General features: G+C 38.9%; 14 non-coding genes across 14 annotated transcripts; all 14 read right to left on the bottom strand.

Annotated features, from left to right (window-relative positions):
- Window positions 1–579: 579 nt before the first annotated feature.
- On the bottom strand, window positions 580–653 carry trnat-agu (transfer RNA threonine (anticodon AGU)). The gene has a single exon. It is a non-coding gene; the product is annotated as a tRNA-Thr (tRNA).
- A 3,268-nt stretch (window positions 654–3,921) lies between these two features.
- On the bottom strand, window positions 3,922–3,995 carry trnat-ugu (transfer RNA threonine (anticodon UGU)). Its single transcript has one exon. It is a non-coding gene; the product is annotated as a tRNA-Thr (tRNA).
- A 1,068-nt stretch (window positions 3,996–5,063) lies between these two features.
- trnat-agu (transfer RNA threonine (anticodon AGU)) lies at window positions 5,064–5,137 on the bottom strand. Its single transcript has one exon. It is a non-coding gene; the product is annotated as a tRNA-Thr (tRNA).
- Window positions 5,138–8,343: 3,206 nt separating this feature from the next.
- trnat-agu (transfer RNA threonine (anticodon AGU)) lies at window positions 8,344–8,417 on the bottom strand. The gene has a single exon. It is a non-coding gene; the product is annotated as a tRNA-Thr (tRNA).
- A 282-nt stretch (window positions 8,418–8,699) lies between these two features.
- trnat-ugu (transfer RNA threonine (anticodon UGU)) lies at window positions 8,700–8,773 on the bottom strand. The gene has a single exon. It is a non-coding gene; the product is annotated as a tRNA-Thr (tRNA).
- A 3,249-nt stretch (window positions 8,774–12,022) lies between these two features.
- On the bottom strand, window positions 12,023–12,096 carry trnat-ugu (transfer RNA threonine (anticodon UGU)). The gene has a single exon. It is a non-coding gene; the product is annotated as a tRNA-Thr (tRNA).
- A 3,188-nt stretch (window positions 12,097–15,284) lies between these two features.
- trnat-agu (transfer RNA threonine (anticodon AGU)) lies at window positions 15,285–15,358 on the bottom strand. The gene has a single exon. It is a non-coding gene; the product is annotated as a tRNA-Thr (tRNA).
- Window positions 15,359–16,030: 672 nt separating this feature from the next.
- Window positions 16,031–16,104, bottom strand: trnaa-agc (transfer RNA alanine (anticodon AGC)). Its single transcript has one exon. It is a non-coding gene; the product is annotated as a tRNA-Ala (tRNA).
- Window positions 16,105–16,388: 284 nt separating this feature from the next.
- Window positions 16,389–16,462, bottom strand: trnat-agu (transfer RNA threonine (anticodon AGU)). The gene has a single exon. It is a non-coding gene; the product is annotated as a tRNA-Thr (tRNA).
- A 750-nt stretch (window positions 16,463–17,212) lies between these two features.
- Window positions 17,213–17,286, bottom strand: trnat-agu (transfer RNA threonine (anticodon AGU)). The gene has a single exon. It is a non-coding gene; the product is annotated as a tRNA-Thr (tRNA).
- A 651-nt stretch (window positions 17,287–17,937) lies between these two features.
- Window positions 17,938–18,011, bottom strand: trnaa-agc (transfer RNA alanine (anticodon AGC)). Its single transcript has one exon. It is a non-coding gene; the product is annotated as a tRNA-Ala (tRNA).
- A 284-nt stretch (window positions 18,012–18,295) lies between these two features.
- Window positions 18,296–18,369, bottom strand: trnat-agu (transfer RNA threonine (anticodon AGU)). Its single transcript has one exon. It is a non-coding gene; the product is annotated as a tRNA-Thr (tRNA).
- A 1,249-nt stretch (window positions 18,370–19,618) lies between these two features.
- Window positions 19,619–19,692, bottom strand: trnat-ugu (transfer RNA threonine (anticodon UGU)). The gene has a single exon. It is a non-coding gene; the product is annotated as a tRNA-Thr (tRNA).
- Window positions 19,693–20,861: 1,169 nt separating this feature from the next.
- Window positions 20,862–20,935, bottom strand: trnat-ugu (transfer RNA threonine (anticodon UGU)). Its single transcript has one exon. It is a non-coding gene; the product is annotated as a tRNA-Thr (tRNA).
- Window positions 20,936–21,852: the final 917 nt, after the last annotated feature.

The following is a 21,852-nucleotide window of genomic DNA, read 5'->3' on the forward strand; positions in this document are numbered from 1 at the left end:
CACAGAGAGACATAAAACGACCACAGAGACACAAAACAACCACAAGGAGACACAACATGACCACAAAGAGAGATAAAACTACCACAAAAAGACAAAACGACCACAAAGAGACATAAAACATCGAGAGACATAAAACAACCACAAAGAGAAACAAAACGACCACAGAGACACAAAACAACTACAAAGAGACACAAAACAACCACAAAGAGACACAAAATGACCACAAGAGACAAAATGACCACAAAAAGACACAAGACAACCACAGAGAGACACAAAACGACCACAGAGACACAAAGCAACCAAAGAGAGACACAAAACGACCACAGAGACACAATACAACCACAGAGAGACACAAAACGACCACAGAGACACAAAACTACCACAGAGAGAAACAAAACACATGTCATGTGAATGGCTTAAAATTACACACCAGAAGCATGAAATGGGTATAAATGATATGCTAATAGCTGTTTGCTATTTATGTGCACTTTAATTTAGAGGACCAATGAAAAATATTCAGTAGAACCCTGATAATGAACTGTTTTATATGCTAAGTCATAGTTAGCTTAACAGGACCACAGGCACTGGTGGGATTTGAACCCAGGATCTCCTGTTTACTAGACAGGCATTTTGACCAACTAAGCCACAGCACCACATAAGTCATAAAAAAGATGAAAGACACAAAACATTCAGATACACAAAACGACCACAGAGAGACAAAAGATGACCACAAAGAGACACAAAACATCCAGAGACACAAAACAACCATAAAGAGACACAAAACGACCACAGAGACACAAAATGACCACAAAGAGAGACAAAACTATCACAAACAGACATAAAATGACCACAAAGAGAGACAAAACAACCACGGAGACACAACAACTACAAAGAGACACAAAACGATCACAAAGAGACACAAAACAACCACAAAGAGACATAAAACTACCACAAAGAGACACAAAGCTACCACAAAGAGACACAAAACAACCACAAAGAGACACAAAGCTACCACAAAGAGTCAAAAAATTACCAGAAAGAGACACAAAACAACCACAGAGACACAAAATAACTACAAAGAGACACAAAACAACCACAAAGAGACACAAAATTACCACAAGAGACAAAACGACAACATAAAGACACAAAACAACCACAGAGAGACACATAACGACCACAGAGACACAAAACAACCACAGAGAGTAACAAAACAACCACAAAGAGTGACAAAACAAGCAGAGAGAGACACAAAATATCCAGAGACACAAAACAACCACAAAGAGACACAAAATTACCACAAGAGACAAAACGACAACATAAAGACACAAAACCACCACAGAGAGACACATAACGACTACAGAGACACAAAACAACCACAGAGAGTAACAAAACAACCACAAAGAGTGACAAAACAAGCAGAGAGAGACACGAAACGACCACAAAGAGACACAAAACATCCAGAGACACAAAACAACCACAGAGACACAAAATGACCACAAAGAGAGACAAAACTACCACAGAGAGGCACAAAACATCCAGAAACAAAAAACGACCACGAAGAGACACATAACAACCACAAAGAGACACAAAACTACCACAAAGAGACACAACAACTACAAAGAGACACAAAACGATCACAAAGAGACACAAAACAACCACAAAGAGACATAAAACTACCACAAAGAGACACAAAACGACCACAAAGAGACAAATAAATTCCAGAAAGAGACACAAAACAAGCACAGAGACACAAAACAACTACAAAGAGACACAAAACAACCACAGAGAGACATAAAACGACCACAGAGACACAAAACAACCACAAGGAGACACAACATGACCACAAAGAGAGATAAAACTACCACAAAAAGACAAAACGACCACAAAGAGACATAAAACATCCAGAGACACATAACGACCACAAATACACACAAAACATCGAGAGACATAAAACAACCACAAAGAGAAACAAAACGACCACAGAGACACAAAACAACTACAAAGAGACACAAAACAACCACAAAGAGACACAAAATGACCACAAGAGACAAAATGACCACAAAAAGACACAAGACAACCACAGAGAGACACAAAACGACCACAGAGACACAAAGCAACCACAGAGAGACACAAAACGACCACAGAGACACAATACAACCACAGAGAGACACAAAACGACCACAGAGACACAAAACTACCACAGAGAGAAACAAAACAACCACAAAGAGTGACAAAACAAGCACAGAGAGACAAAAAATTACCAGAAAGAGACACAAAACATCCAGAGACACAAAACAACCACAAAGAGACACAAAATGACCACAAGAGACAAAACGACCACAAAGAGACACAAAACATCCAGGGACACAAAACAACCACAAAGAGACACAAAACGACCACAGAGACACAAAATGACCACAAAGAGAGACAAAACTACCACAAAGAGAAACAAAATTACCAGAAAGAGACACAAAACAACCACAAAGAGGCACAAAACATCCAGAGAGACAAAACGACCAAAAAGAGACACGAAACGACCACAAAGAGACACATAACAACAACAAAGAGACACAAAACGACCACAGAGAGACATAAAACGACCACAGAGACACAAAACAACCACAAAGAGACACAAAATGACCACAAAGAGAGACAAAACTACCACAAAGAGACACAAAACATCCAGATACACAAAACAATCACAAAGAGACACAAAATGACCACAAGAGACAAAACGACCACAAAGAAACACAAAACAACCACAGAGAGACACAAAACGACCACAGAGACACAAAACAACAAGAGAGACACAAAATGACCACCAGAGACAAAACGACCACAAAGAGAGACAAAACATCCAGATACACAAAACAACCACAAAGAGACACAAAATGACCACAAGAGACAAAACGACCACAAAGAAACACAAAACAACCACAGAGAGACACAAAACAACCACAAAGAGACACAAAACGACCACAGAGACACAAAATGACCACAAAGAGAGACAAAATTACCACAAAGAGACACAAAATTACCAGAAAGAGACACAAAACAACCACAAAGAGGCACAAAACATCCAGAGAGACAAAACGACCAAAAAGAGACATGAAACGACCACAAAGAGACACATAACAACAACAAAGAGACACAAAACGACCACAGAGAGACATAAAACGACCACAGAGACACAAAACAACCACAAAGAGACACAAAATGACCACAAAGAGAGACAAAACTACCACAAAGAGACACAAAACATCCAGATACACAAAACAACCACAAAGAGACACAAAATGACCACAAGAGACAAAACGACCACAAAGAAACACAAAACAACCACAGAGAGACACAAAACGACCACAGAGACACAAAACAACCAGAGAGACACAAAATGACCACCAGAGACAAAACGACCACAAAGAGAGACAAAACATCCAGATACACAAAACAACCACAAAGAGACACAAAATGAGCATAGAGACACAAAACTACCACAAAGAGAAACAAAACGACCACAGAGACACAAAATGACCACAAAGAGAGACAAAATTACCACAAAGAGACACAAAACAACCACAGAGAGACACAAAACATCCAGAGACACAAAACGACCACAAAGAGACACATAACAACCACAAAGAGACACAAAATAACCACAGAGAGACACATAACAAACAGAAAGAGACAAAAAATATCCAGAGACACCAAACGACCACAAAGAGACACAAAACATCCCAAAACTAATTCTGATTTCTAAAAACATTTTTATCAAGTCTGACCAAAGAACAGACTCATAATAATCATGATGTTCATCATTTAAAGGTTCATCATTTAATTTAGAGGACCAATGAAAAACATTCAGTGGAACCCTGATGACCTGTTTTATATGCTAAGTCATAGTTAGCTTAACATGACCACAGGCACTGCTGGGATTTGAACCCAGGATCTCCTGTTTACAAGACAGGCACTTTGACCAACTAAGCCACAGCACCACATAAGTCATAAAAATGATGAAAGAATAAAGATCAGGAGCTGGATCCACTTTGTCCTGAACTGGATCCACTTGAAGAAGTAGCTCCACAGCCATAAGTCATAAAAATGATGAAAGACACAAAACATTCAGATACACAAAACGACCACAAAGAGACACAAAACGACCACAGAGAGACACAAAACGACTACAAAGAGAGACAAAACAACCACAGAGAGACACAAAACATCCAGAGACACAAAAAAACCACAAAGAGACACAAAACGACCACAGAGACACAAAATGACAACAAAGAGAGACAAAACAACCACAAAGAGACACAAAACAACCACAGAGAGGCAAAAAACATCCAGAGACACAAAACGACCAAAAAGAGACACAAAACGACGACATAGAAACACATAACAACCACAAAGAGACACAAAACTACCACAAAGAAACAAAACAACCACAAAGAGACATAAAACTACCACAAAGAGACACAAAACGACCGCAAAGAGACAAAAAATTACCAGAAAGAGACACAAAACTACCACAGAGACACAAAACAACTACAAAGAGACACAAAACAACCACAAAGAGACACAAAATGACCACAAGAGACATAACAACCACAAAAAGACACAAAACAACCACAGAGAGACATAAAACGACCACAGAGACACAAAACAACCACAGAGAGACATAAAACGACCACAGAGACACAAAACAACCACAAAGAGACACAAAATGACCACAAAGAGAGACAAAACTACCACAAAGAGAGACAAAAAATCCAGATACACAAAACTACCTCAAAGAGACACAAAATGACCACAAGAGACAAAACGACCACAAAGAGACACAAAACATCCAGAGACACATAACGACCACAAAGAGACACAAAACACATGTCATGTGAATGGCTTAAAATTACACACCAGAAGCATGAAATGGGTATAAATGATATGCTAATAGCTGTTTTCTATTTATATGCACTTTAATTTAGAGGACCAATGAAAAACATTCAGTAGAACCCTGATAATGAACTGTTTTATATGCTAAGTCATAGTTAGCTTAACAGGATTACAGGCACTGCTGGGATTTGAACCCAGGATCTCCTGTTTACTAGACAGGCACTTTGACCAACTAAGCCACAGCGCCACATAAGTCATAAAAAAGATGAAAGACACTAAACATTCAGATACACAAAACGACCAAAAAGAGACAAAAGATGACCACAAAGAGACACAAAACATCCAGAGACACAAAACAACCACAAAGAGACACAAAACGACCACAGAGACACAAAATGACCACAAAGAGAGACAAAACTATCACAAACAGACATAAAATGACCACAAAGAGAGACAAAACAACCACAGAGACACAACAACTACAAAGAGACACAAAACGATCACAAAGAGACACAAAACAACCACAAAGAGACATAAAACTACCACAAAGAGACACAACGCTACCACAAAGAGACACAAAACAACCACAAAGAGACACAAAGCTACCACAAAGAGTCAAAAAATTACCAGAAAGAGACACAAAACAACCACAGAGACACAAAATAACTACAAAGAGACACAAAACGACCACAAAGAGACACAAAATTACCACAAGAGACAAAACGACAACATAAAGACACAAAACAACCACAGAGAGACACATAACGACCACAGAGACACAAAACAACCACAGAGAGTAACAAAACAACCACAAAGAGTGACAAAACAAGCAGAGAGAGACACAAAATTACCAGAAAGAGACACAAAACATCCAGAGACACGAAACAACCACAAAGAGACACAAAATGACCACAAGAGACAAAACGACCACAAAGAGACACAAAACATCAAGAGACACAAAACAACCACAAAGAGACACAAAACTACCACAGAGACACAAAATGACCACAAAGAGAGACAAAACTACCACAGAGAGGCACAAAACATCCAGAAACAAAAAACGACCACAAAGAGACACATAACAACCACAAAGAGACACAAAACTACCACAAAGAGACACAACAACTACAAAGAGACACAAAACGATCACAAAGAGACACAAAACAACCACAAAGAGACATAAAACTACCACAAAGAGACACAAAACGACCACAAAGAGACAAATAAATTCCAGAAAGAGACACAAAACAACCACAGAGACACAAAACAACCACAGAGAGACATAAAACGACCACAGAGACACAAAACAACCACAAGGAGACACAACATGACCACAAAGAGAGATAAAACTACCACAAAGAGACAAAACGACCACAAAGAGACATAAAACATCCAGAGACACATAACGACCACAAATACACACAAAACATCCAGAGACATAAAACAACCACAAAGAGACACAAAACGACCACAGAGACACAAAACAACTACAAAGAGACACAAAACAACCACAAAGAGACACAAAATGACCACAAGAGACAAAATGACCACAAAAAGACACAAGACAACCACAGAGAGACACAAAACGACCACAGAGACACAAAGCAACCACAGAGAGACACAAAACGACCACAGAGACACAATACAACCACAGAGAGACACAAAACGACCACAGAGACACAAAACAACCACAGAGAGAAACAAAACAACCACAAAGAGTGACAAAATGACCACAAGAGACAAAACGACCACAAAGAGACACAAAACATCCAGGGACACAAAACAACCACAAAGAGACACAAAACGACCACAGAGACACAAAATGACCACAAAGAGAGACAAAACTACAACAAAGAGACACAAAATTACCAGAAAGAGACACAAAACAACCACAAAGAGGCACAAAACATCCAGAGAGACAAAACGACCAAAAAGAGACACGAAACGACCACAAAGAGACACATAACAACAACAAAGAGACACAAAACGACCACAGAGAGACATAAAACGACCACAGAGACACAAAACAACCACAAAGAGACATAAAATGACCACAAAGAGAGACAAAACTACCACAAAGAGACACAAAACATCCAGATACACAAAACAACCACAAAGAGACACAGAATGACCACAAGAGACAAAACGACCACAAAGAAACACAAAACAACCACAGAGAGACACAAAACGACCACAGAGACATAAAACAACCAGAGAGACACAAAATGACCACCAGAGACAAAACGACCACAAAGAGAGACAAAACATCCAGATACACAAAACAACCACAAAGAGACACAAAATGACCACAAGAGACAAAACGACCACAAAGAAACACAAAACAACCACAGAGAGACACAAAACAACCACAAAGAGACACAAAACGACCACAGAGACACAAAATGACCACAAAGAGAGACAAAATTACCACAAAGAGACACAAAACAACCACAGAGAGACACCAAACATCCAGAGACACAAAACGACCACAAAGAGACACATAACAACCACAAAGAGACAAAAAATAACCACAGAGAGACACATAACAAACAGAAAGAGACACAAAATATCCAGAGACACAAAACGACCACAAAGAGACACAAAACATCCCAAAACTAATTCTGATTTCTAAAAACATTTTTATCAAGTCTGACCAAAGAACAGACTCATAATAATCATGATGTTCATCATTTAAAGGTTCATCATTTAATTTAGAGGACCAATGAAAAACATTCAGTAGAACCCTGATAATGAGCTGTTTTATATGCTAAGTCATAGTTAGCTTAACAGGATCCACTTGAAGAAGTAGCTCCACAGCCATAAGTCATAAAAATGATGAAAGACACAAAACATTCAGATACACAAAACGACCACAAAGAGACACAAAATTACCACAGAGAGACACAAAACGACTACAAAGAGAGACAAAACAACCACAAAGAGACACAAAACAACCACAGAGAGGCACAAAACATCCAGAGACACAAAACGACCAAAAAGATACACAAAACGGCGACATAGAAACACATAACAACCACAAAGAGACACAAAACTACCACAAAGAAACAAAACAACCACAAAGAGACATAAAACTACCACAAAGAGACACAAAACGACCACAGAGAGACACAAAACATCCAGAGACACAAAAAAACCACAAAGAGACACAAAACGACCACAGAGACACAAAATGACAACAAAGAGAGACAAAACAACCACAAAGAGGCACAAAACATCCAGAGACACAAAACGAACAAAAAGAGACACAAAACACATGTCATGTGAATGGCTTAAAATTACACACCACAAGCATGAAATGGGTATAAATGATATGCTAATAGCTGTTTGCTATTTATATGCACTTTAATTTAGAGGACCAACGTAAAGCATTCAGTGGAACCCTGATAATGACCTGTTTTATATGCTAAGTCATAGTTAGCTTAACAGGACCACAGGCACTGCTGGGATTTGAACCCAGGATCTCCTGTTTACTAGACAGGCACTTTGACCAACTAAGCCACAGCACCACATAAGTCATAAAAATGATGAAAGAATAAAGATCAGGAGCTGGATCCACTTCGTCCTGAACTGGATCCACTTGAGGAAGTAGCTCCACAGCCTCTCCCAAAACTAACTGATTTCTAAAAACATTTTTATCAAGTCTGACCAAAGAACAGACTCATAATAATCATGATGTTCATCATTTAAAGGTTCATCATTTAATTTAGAGGACCAATGAAAAACATTCAGTAGAACTCTGATAATGACCTGTTTTATATGCTAAGTCATAGTTAGCTTAAAAGGACCACAGGCACTGCTGGGATTTGAACCCAGGATCTCCTGTTTACAAGACAGGCACTTTGACCAACTAAGCCACAGCACCACATAAGCCATGAAAATTATGAAAGACACAAAACATTCAGATACACAAAACGACCACAAAGAGACACAAGATGACCACAGAGAGACACAAAATGACCACAAAGAGAGACTAAACAACCAAAGAGACACAACAACTACAAAGAGACACAAAACGATCACAAAGAGACACAAAATGACCACGAAGAGAGACAAAACTACCACAAACAGACATAAAACAACCATAAAGAGACACAAAATGACCACAAGAGACAAAACGACTACAAAGAGACACAAAACATCCAGAGACACATAACGACCACAAAGAGACACAAAACATCCAGAGACACAAAATGACCACAAGAAACAAAACGACCACAAAAAGACACAAAACAACCATAAAGAGACACAAAATGACCACAAGAGACAAAACGACCACAAAGAGACACAAAACATCCAGAGACACATAACGACCACAAAGAGACACAAAACATCCAGAGACACAAAACAACCACAAAGAGACACAAAACGACCACAGAGACACAAAATGACCACAAAGAGATACAAAACTACCACAAACAGACATAAAATAACCACAAAGAGAGACAAAACAACCACAGAGACACAACAACTACAAAGAGACACAAAACGATCACAAAGAGACACAAAATAAACACAAAGAGACACAAAACTACCACAAAGAGACACAAAGCTACCACAAAGAGACACATAGCTACAACAAAGAGAAAAAAAATTACCAGAAAGAGACACAAAACGACCACAGAGACGCAAAACAACTACAAAGAGACACAAAATGACCACAAGAGACATAACGATCACAAAAAGACACAAAACAACCACAGAGACGCAAAACAACCACAAAGAGACACAAAACGACCACAGAGAGACACAAAACATCCAGAGACACAAAACAACCGCAGAGAGACACAAAACGACCACAGAGACACAAAATTACCAGAAAGAGACAAAAAACAACCACAGAGAGGAACAAAACATCCAGAGACACAAAACGACCACAAAGAGACACAAAACGACCAAAAAGAGACACAAAACAACCACAAAGAGACACAAAACGACCACAGAGAGACACAAAACATCCAGAGACACAAAACAACCACAAAGAGAGACAAAACTACCACAAAGAGACACAAAATTACCAGAAAGAGACAAAAAACAACCACAGAGAGGAACAAAACATCCAGAGACACAAAACGACCACAAAGAGACACAAAACGACCAAAAAGAGACACATAACAACCACAAAGAGACACAAAACTACCACAAAGAGACACAACAACTACAAATACACACAAAACGATAACAAAGAGACACAAAACGATCACAAAGACACACAAAACAACCACAAAGAGACACAAAACGACCACAAAGAGACAAAAAATTACCAGAAAGAGAAACAAAACAACCAGAGAGACACAAAAAAAACTACAAAGAGACACAAAACAACCACAGAGAGACACAAAATGACCACAAGAGACAAAACGACCACAAAGACACACAAAACATCCAGAGACACATAACGACCACAAAGAGACACAAAACATCCAGAGACACAAAACAACCACAAAGAGACACAAAACAACCACAGAGACACAAAACAACCACAGAGAGACGCAAAACAACCACAAAGAGAGACAGAACAAGCACAGAGAGACACAAAATGACCAGAAAGAGACACAAAACAACCACAGAGAGACACAAAATGACCAGAAAGAGACACAAAACATCAAGACACAAAAAACAACCACAAAGAGACACAAAATGACCACAAGAGACAAAACGACCACAAAGAGACACAAAAAATCCAGAGACACAAAACAACCACAAAGAGACACAAAACGACCACAGAGACACACAATTACCACAAAGAGAGAAAAAACTACCACAAAGAGACACAAAATTACCAGAAAGAGACACAAAACAACCAAAGAGAGGAAAAAAACATCCAGAGACACAAAACGACCACAAAGAGACACAAAACGACCACAAAGAGACACATAACAACTACAAAGAGACACAAAACTACCACAAAGAGACACAACAACTACAAATACACACAAAACGATAACAAAGAGACACAAAACGATCACAAAGACACACAAAACAACCACAAAGAGACACAAAACGACCACAAAGAGACAAAAAATTACCAGAAAGAGAAACAAAACAACAAGAGAGACACAAAACAACTACAAAGAGACACAAAAAAACCACAAAGAGACACAAAATGACCACAAGAGACAAAACGACCACAAAAAGACTCAAAACGACCACATAGACACATAAAATGACCACAGAGAGGCACAGAACATCCAGAGATACAAAACGACCACAAAGAGACACAAAACGACCACAAAGAGACACATAGCAACCACAAAGAGACAGAAAACTACCACAAAGAGACACAACAACTACAAAGACACACAAAAAGATAACAAAGAGACACAAAATGACCACAAGAGACAAAACGACCACAAAAAGACACAAAACGACCACAGAGACACATAAAATGACCACAGAGACACAAAACGACCACAGAGAGACATAAAATGACCACAGAGACACAAAACGACCACAGAGAGACATAAAATGACCACAGAGACACAAAATGACCACAGAGACACAGAACAACCACAGACAGACACAAAATGACCACAAAGAGACACAAAACATTCAGATACACAAAACGACCATAAAGAGACACAAAATGACGACAGAGAGACACAAAACGACCACAGAGACACAAAACAACCACAGAGAGACACAAAATTACCAGAAAGAGACACAAAACATCCAGAGACACAAAACAACCACAAAGAGACACAAAATTACCACAAAGAGAGACAAAACGACCATAAAGAGACACAAAATGACCACATAGAGACACAAAACCACCACAAAGAGACACAAAATGACCACAAAGAGAGACAAAACTACCACAAAGAGACACAAAACATCCAGAAACACAAAACAACCACAAAGAGACACAAAACAACCACAAAGAGACACAAAATATCCAGAGACACAAAACGACCACAAAGAGACACAAAACATCCCAAAACTAATTCTGATTTCTAAAAACATTTTTATCAAGTCTGACCAAAGAACAGACTCATAATAATCATGATGTTCATCATTTAAAGGTTCATCATCTAATTAAGAGAACCAATGTAAAGTAGAACCCTGATAATGACCTGTTTTATATGCTAAGTCATAGTTACCTTAACAGGACCACAGGCACTGCTGGGATTTGAACCCAGGATCTCCTGTTTACAAGACAGGCACTTTGACCAACTAAGCCACAGCACCACATAAGCCATGAAAATTATGAAAGACACAAAACATTCAGATACACAAAACGACCACAAAGAGACACAAGATGAATACAGAGAAACAAAATTACCAGAAAGAGACACAAAACATCCAGATACACAAAATGACCACAAGAAACAAAACGACCACAAAAAGACACAAAACAACCATAAAGAGACACAAAACAACCAGAGACACATAACGACCACAAAGAGACACAAAACATCCAGAGACACAAAACAACCACAAAGAGACACAAAACGACCACAGAGACACAAAATGACCACAAAGAGATACAAAACTACCACAAACAGACATAAAATAACCACAAAGAGAGACAAAACAACCACAGAGACACAACAACTACAAAGAGACACAAAACGATCACAAAGAGACACAAAATAAACACAAAGAGACACAAAACTACCACAAAGAGACACAAAGCTACCACAAAGAGACACATAGCTACAACAAAGAGAAAAAAAATGACCAGAAAGAGACACAAAACGACCACAGAGACGCAAAACAACTACAAAGAGACACAAAATGACCACAAGAGACATAACGATCACAAAAAGACACAAAACAACCACAGAGACGCAAAACAACCACAAAGAGACACAAAACGACCACAGAGAGACACAAAACATCCAGAGACACAAAACAACCGCAGAGAGACACAAAACGACCACAGAGACACAAAATTACCAGAAAGAGACAAAAAACAACCACAGAGAGGAACAAAACATCCAGAGACACAAAACGACCACAAAGAGACACAAAACGACCAAAAAGAGACACAAAACAACCACAAAGAGACACAAAACGACCACAGAGAGACACAAAACATCCAGAGACACAAAACAACCACAAAGAGAGACAAAACTACCACAAAGAGACACAAAATTACCAGAAAGAGACAAAAAACAACCACAGAGAGGAACAAAACATCCAGAGACACAAAACGACCACAAAGAGACACAAAACGACCAAAAAGAGACACATAACAACCACAAAGAGACACAAAACTACCACAAAGAGACACAACAACTACAAATACACACAAAACGATAACAAAGAGACACAAAACGATCACAAAGACACACAAAACAACCACAAAGAGACACAAAACGACCACAAAGAGACAAAAAATTACCAGAAAGAGAAACAAAACAACCAGAGAGACACAAAAAAAACTACAAAGAGACACAAAACAACCACAGAGAGACACAAAATGACCACAAGAGACAAAACGACCACAAAGAGACACAAAACATCCAGAGACACATAACGACCACAAAGAGACACAAAACATCCAGAGACACAAAACAGCCACAAAGAGACACAAAACGACCACAGAGACACAAAATGACCACAAAGAGAGACAAACCTACCACAAACAGACATAAAATGACCACAAAGAGAGACAAAACAACCACAGAGACACAAAACGACCACAGAGACACAAAATGACCGCAAAGAGAGACAAACCTACCACAAACAGACATAAAATGACCACAAAGAGAGACAAAACAACCACAGACACACAACAACTACAAAGAGACACAAAACGATCACAAAGAGACACAAAATAAACACAAAGAGACACAAAACTACCACAAAGAGACACAAAGCTACCACAAAGAGACACATAGCTACAACAAAGAGAAATAAATTACCAGAAAGAGACACAAAACGACCACAGAGACGCAAAACAACTACAAAGAGACACAAAATGACCACAAGAGAAAAAACGATCACAAAAAGACACAAAACAACCACAGAGAGACACAAAATGACCAGAAAGAGAGACAAAACATCAAGAGACACAAAACAACCACAAAGAGACACAAAATGACCACAAGAGACAAAACGACCACAAAGAGACACAAAACATCCAGAGACACAAAACAACCACAAAGAGACACAAAACGACCACAGAGAGACACAAAACATCCAGAGACACAAAACGACCACAAAGAGATACAAAACATCCAGAGACACAAAACAACCACAAAGAGACACAAAACGACCACAGAGAGACACAAAACATCCATAGACACAAAACAACCACAAAGAGACACAAAACGACCAAAAAGAGACACATAACAACTACAAAGAGACACAAAACTACCACAAAGAGACACAACAACTACAAATACACACAAAACGATAACAAAGAGACACAAAACGATCACAAAGACACACAAAACAACCACAAAGAGACACAAAACGACCACAAAGAGACAAAAAATTACCAGAAAGAGAAACAAAACAACAAGAGAGACACAAAACAACTACAAAGAGACACAAAAAAACCACAAAGAGACACAAAATGACCACAAGAGACAAAACGACCACAAAAAGACTCAAAACGACCACAGAGACACATAAAATGACCACAGAGACACAAAACAACCACAGAGAGGCACAGAACATCCAGAGACACAAAACGACCACAAAGAGACACAAAACGACCACAAAGAGACACATAGCAACCACAAAGAGACAGAAAACTACCACAAAGAGACACAACAACTACAAAGACACACAAAAAGATAACAAAGAGACACAAAGCTACCACAAGAGACAAAACGACCACAAAAAGACACAAAACGACCACAGAGACACATAAAATGACCACAGAGACACAAAACGACCACAGAGAGACATAAAATGACCACAGAGACACAAAACGACCACAGAGAGACATAAAATGACCACAGAGACACAAAATGACCACAGAGACACAGAACAACCACAGACAGACACAAAATGACCACAAAGAGAGACAAAACTACCACAAAGAGACACAAAACATTCAGATACACAAAACGACCATAAAGAGACACAAAATGACGACAGAGACACAAAACGACCACAGAGACACAAAACAACCACAGAGAGACACAAAATTACCAGAAAGAGACACAAAACATCCAGAGACACAAAACAACCACAAAGAGACACAAAATTACCACAAAGAGAGACAAAACGACCACAAAGAGACACAAAACATCCCAAAACTAATTCTGATTTCTAAAAACATTTTTATCAAGTCTGACTAAAGAACAGACTCATAATAATCATGATGTTCATCATTTAATTAAGAGAACCAATGTAAAGTAGAACCCTGATAATGACCTGTTTTATATGCTAAGTCATCGTTAGCTTAACAAGACCACAGGCACTGCTGGGATTTGAACCCAGGATCTTCTGTTTACTAGACAGGCACTTTGACCAACTAAGCCACAGCGCCACATAAGTCATAAAAATGATGAAAGAAAAAAGATCAGGAACTGGATCCACTTTGTCCTGAACTGGATCCACTTTGTCCTGAACTGGATGCACTCCAGGAAGCGAGCTCCAGAGACTCTCCCAAAACTAACTCTGTAGCTCAAGAATAGTTAAAGCCATGACTAGAAGTGCCTCCAATTGGTGCAAAACTTCCACATATCTTGCAGATTCTTTTGGGTTTTGAACTCAGATCCTCCTGTTCATGAGGAAGGCATTTTCAGCAGTTACAGCCTGATCTGATGAAGCTGTGTACTTATTACACGCCGAGTCATTTACCGTATTTTTACAAGACTTTTTTGGACTTTTAAGTGTCTTTTTACGCTACGTATTTCGAGGAAATGACGTCCCGCCCTCTGCTTTTACTCTAACTCTGACTATTTCAGGGTTTATACATAAATTTTGATGGTGTGTAGTGTGACGAGAGGAGACCCTCCACCATACTGTACCCTAAACACATGTCATGTGAATGGCTTACAATTACACACCACAAGCATGAAATGGGTATAAATGATATGCTAATAGCTGTTTGCTATTTATATGCACTTTAATTTAGAGGACCAACGTAAAGCATTCAGTGGAACCCTGATAATGACCTGTTTTATATGCTAAGTCATAGTTAGCTTAAAAGGACCAAAGGCACTGCTGGGATTTGAACCCAGGATCTCCTGTTTGCTAGACAGGCACTTTGACCAACTAAGCCACAGCGCCACATAAGTCACAAAAATTATGAAAGAATAAAGATCAGGAACTGGATCCACTTTGTCCTGAACTGGATCCACTTGAGGAAGTAGCTCCACAGCCTCTCCCAAAACTAACTCTGATTTCTAAAAACATTTTTATCAAGTCTGACCAAAGAACAGACTCATAATAATCATGATGTTCATCATTTAAAGGTTCATCATTTAATTTAGAGGACCAATGAAAAACATTCAGTAGAACCCTGATAATGAGCTGTTTCATATGCTAAGTCATAGTTAGCTTAAAAGGACCACAGGCACTGCTGGGATTTGAACCCAGGATCTCCTGTTTACTAGACAGGCACTTTGACCAACTAAGCCACAGCACCACATAAGTCATAAAAATGATGAAAGACACAAAACATTGAGATACACAAAACGACCACAAAGAGACATAAAATGACCACAAGAGACAAAACGACCACAAAAAGATACAAAACAACCACAAAGAGAGACAAAACAACCACAGAGACACAAAACGATCACAGAGACACAAAACAACCACAAAGAGAGACAAAACAACCACAGAGACACAACAACTACAAAGAGACACAAAACGATCACAAAGAGACACAAAACAACCACAGAGAGACACAAAACGATCACAGAGACACAAAACAACCACAAAGAGAGACAAAACAACCACAGAGACACAACAACTACAAAGAGACACAAAACGATCACAAAGAGACACAAAACAACCTCAAAGAGACACAAAACTACCACAAAGAGACACAAAATGACCACAAAGAGAGATAAAACAACCAAAGACACAAAACAACCACAAAGAGACACAAAACGACCACAGAGACACAAAATGACCACAAAGAGAGACAAAATTACCACAAAGAGACACAAAACAACCACAGAGAGACACAAAACATCCAGAGACACAAAACGACCACAAAGAGACACAAAACATCCCAAAACTAATTCCTTTTTCTGAAAACATTTTTATCAAGTCTGACCAAAGAAGAGACTCATAATAATCATCATTTAATTAAGAGAACCAATGTAAAGTAGAACCCTGATAATGACCTGTTTTATATGCTAAGTCCTAGTTAGCTTAAGAGGACCACAGGCACTGCTGGGATTTGAACCCAGGATCTCCTGTTTACTAGACAGGAACTTTGACCAACTAAGCCACAGCACCACATAAGTCAGAAGAATGATGAAAGAATAAAGATCAGGAACTGGATTCACTTCGTCCTGAACTGGATGCACTCCAGGAAGCGAGCTCCAGAGACTCTCCCAAAACTAACTCTGTAGCTCAAGAATAGTTAAAGCCATGAGTAGAAGTGCCTCCAATTGGTGCAAAACTTCCTCATATCTTGCAGATTCTTTTGGGTTTTGAACTCAGATCCTCCTGTTCATGAGGAAGGCATTTTCAGCAGTTACAGCCTGATCTGATGAAGCTGTGTACTTATTACACGCCAAGTCATTTACCGTGTTTTTGCAAGACTTTTTTGGACTTTTAAGTGTCATTTTACGCTACGTATTTCGAGGAAATGACGTCCCGCCCTCTGCTTTTACTCTAACTCTGACTATTTCAGGGTTTATACATAAATTTTGATGGTGTGTAGTGTGACGAGAGGAGACCCTCCACCATACTGTACCCTAAACACATGTCATGTGAATGGCTTAAAATTACACACCACAAGCATGAAATGGGTATAAATGATATGCTAATAGCTGTTTGCTATTTATATGCACTTTAATTTAGAGGACCAACGTAAAGCATTCAGTGGAACCCTGATAATGACCTGTTTTATATGCTAAGTCATAGTTAGCTTAAAAGGACCACAGGCACTGCTGGGATTTGAACCCAGGATCTCCTGTTTGCTAGACAGGCACTTTGACCAACTAAGCCACAGCGCCACATAAGTCATAAAAATTATGAAAGAATAAAGATCAGGAACTGGATCCACTTTGTCCTGAACTGGATCCACTTGAGGAAGTAGCTCCACAGCCTCTCCCAAAACTAACTCTGATTTCTAAAAACATTTTTATCAAGTCTGACCAAAGAACAGACTCATAATAATCATGATGTTCATGATTTAAAGGTTCATCATTTAATTTAGAGGACCAATGAAAAACATTCAGTAGAACCCTGATAATGAGCTGTTTCATATGCTAAGTCATAGTTAGCTTAACATGACCACAGGCACTGCTGGGATTTGAACCCAGGATCTCCTGTTTACTAGACAGGCACTTTGACCAACTAAGCCACAGCACCACATAAGTCATAAAAATGATGAAAGACACAAAACATTGAGATACACAAAACGACCACAAAGAGACATAAAATGACCACAAGAGACAAAACGACCACAAAAAGACACAAAACAACCACAAAGAGACACAAAACAACCACAGAGACACAACAACTACAAAGAGACACAAAACGATCACAAAGAGACACAAAACAACCACAGAGAGACACAAAACGATCACAGAGACACAAAACAACCACAAAAAGACACAAAGCAACCACAGAGACACAACAACTACAAAGAGACACAAAACGATCACAAAGAGACACAAAACAACCTCAAAGAGACACAAAACTACCACAAAGAGACACAAAGCTACCACAAAGAGACACAAAACATCCAGAGACACAAAACAACCACAGAGAGGCCCAAAACAATCACAAAGAGACGCAAAAAACCACAAAGAGACACAAAACGACCAGAGACACAAAACAACCACAAAGAGACACAAAACATCCAGAGACACAAAACAACCACAAAGAGACACAAACCGACCACAGAGACACAAAACGACCACAAAGAGACACAACAACTACAAAGACACACATAACGATAACAAAGAGACACAAAATGACCACAAGAGACAAAACGACCACAAAAAGACACAAAACGACCACAGAGAGACACATAACAACCACAAAGAGACACAAAACTACCACAAAGAGACACAACAACCACAAAGAGACACAAAACGACCACAAGAGACAAAACGACCACAAAAAGACACAAAACGACCACAGAGACACATAAAATGACCACAGAGACACAAAACAACCACAGAGAGACACAAAAAGACTACAAAGAGAGACAAAACAACCACAGAGAAACACAAAATTACCAGAAAGAGACACAAAACATCCAGAGACACAAAACAACCACAAAGAGACACAAAATGACCACAAGAGACAAAACGACCACAAAGAGACACAAAACATCCAGAGACACAAAACAACCACAAAGAGACACAAAATGACCACAGAGACACAAAATTACCACAAAGAGACACAAAATTACCACAAAGAGAGACAAAACGACCACAAAGAGACACAAAACATCCCAAAACTAATTCTGATTTCTAAAAACATTTTTATCAAGTCTGACCAAAGAACAGACTCATAATAATCATCATTTAAGTAAGAGAACCAATGTAAAGTAGAACCCTGATAATGACCTGTTTTATATGCTAAGTCATAGTTAGCTTAAAATGACCACAGGCACTGCTGGGATTTGAACCCAGGATCTCCTGTTTACAAGACAGGCACTTTGACCAACTAAGCCACAGCACCACATAAGTCATAAAAATGATGAAAGACACAAAACATTCAGATACACAAAACGACCACAAAGAGACATAAAATGACCAGAAGACACAAAACGATCACAAAAAGACACAAAACAACCACAGAGAGACACAAAACGATCACAGAGACACAAAACAACCACAAAAAGACACAAAACAACCACAGAGACACAACAACTACAAAGAGACACAAAACGATCACAAAGAGACACAAAACAACCTCAAAGAGACACAAAACTACCACAAAGAGACACAAAGCTACCACAAAGAGACACAAAACATCCAGAGACACAAAACAACCACAGAGAGGCCCAAAACAATCACAAAGAGACGCAAAAAACCACAAAGAGACACAAAACGACCAGAGACACAAAACAACCACAAAGAGACACAAAACATCCAGAGACACAAAACAACCACAAAGAGACACAAACCGACCACAGAGACACAAAACGACCACAAAGAGACACAACAACTACAAAGACACACATAACGATAACAAAGAGACACAAAATGACCACAAGAGACAAAACGACCACAAAAAGACACAAAACGACCACAGAGAGACACATAACAACCACAAAGAGACACAAAACTACCACAAAGAGACACAACAACCACAAAGAGACACAAAACGACCACAAGAGACAAAACGACCACAAAAAGACACAAAACGACCACAGAGACACATAAAATGACCACAGAGACACAAAACAACCACAGAGAGACACAAAAAGACTACAAAGAGAGACAAAACAACCACAGAGAAACAAAAAATTACCAGAAAGAGACACAAAACATCCAGAGACACAAAACAACCACAAAGAGACACAAAATGACCACAAGAGACAAAACGACCACAAAGAGACACAAAACATCCAGAGACACAAAACAACCACAAAGAGACACAAAATGACCACAGAGACACAAAATTACCACAAAGAGACACAAAATTACCACAAAGAGAGACAAAACGACCACAAAGAGACACAAAACATCCCAAAACTAATTCTGATTTCTAAAAACATTTTTATCAAGTCTGACCAAAGAACAGACTCATAATAATCATCATTTAAGTAAGAGAACCAATGTAAAGTAGAACCCTGATAATGACCTGTTTTATATGCTAAGTCATAGTTAGCTTAAAATGACCACAGGCACTGCTGGGATTTGAACCCAGGATCTCCTGTTTACAAGACAGGCACTTTGACCAACTAAGCCACAGCACCACATAAGTCATAAAAATGATGAAAGACACAAAACATTCAGATACACAAAACGACCACAAAGAGACATAAAATGACCAGAAGAGACAAAACGACCACAAAAAGACACAAAACAACCACAGAGAGACACAAAACGATCACAGAGACACAAAACAACCACAAAGAGAGACAAAACAACCACAGAGACACAACAACTACAAAGAGACACAAAACGATCACAAAGAGACACAAAACAACCACAGAGAGACACAAAACGATCACAAAGAGACACAAAACAACCTCAAAGAGACACAAAACTACCACAAAGAGACACAAAGCTACCACAAAGAGACACAAAACATCCAGAGACACAAAACAACCACAAAGAGACACAAAACATCCAGAGACACAAAACAACCACGAAGAGACACAAAACGACCACAGAGACACAAAATGACAACAAAGAGAGACAAAACTACTACAAACAGACATAAAATGACCACAAAGAGAGACAAAACGACCTCAAAGAGACACAAAACTACCACAAAGAGACACAAAGCTACCACAAAGAGACACAAAACATCCAGAGACACAAAACAACCACAGTGAGGCCCAAAACAACCACAGAGACACAACAACTACAAAGAGACACAAAACGATCACAAAGAGACACAAAACAACCTCAAAGAGACACAAAACTACCACAAAGAGACACAAAGCTACCACAAAGAGACACAAAACATCCAGAGACACAAAACAACCACAAAGAGACACAAAACAACCACAAAGAGACACAAACGGACCACAGAGACACAAAACGACCACAAAGAGACACAACAACTACAAAGACACACATAACGATAACAAAGAGACACAAAATGACCACAAGAGACAAAACGACCACAAAAAGACACAAAACGACCACAGAGAGACACATAACA

This window comes from Leuresthes tenuis, unplaced genomic scaffold (assembly GCF_036924035.1).
Source record: "Leuresthes tenuis unplaced genomic scaffold, fLeuTen1.0.hap1 SCAF_23, whole genome shotgun sequence".
Taxonomy (NCBI): Eukaryota; Metazoa; Chordata; class Actinopteri; order Atheriniformes; family Atherinopsidae; genus Leuresthes; species Leuresthes tenuis.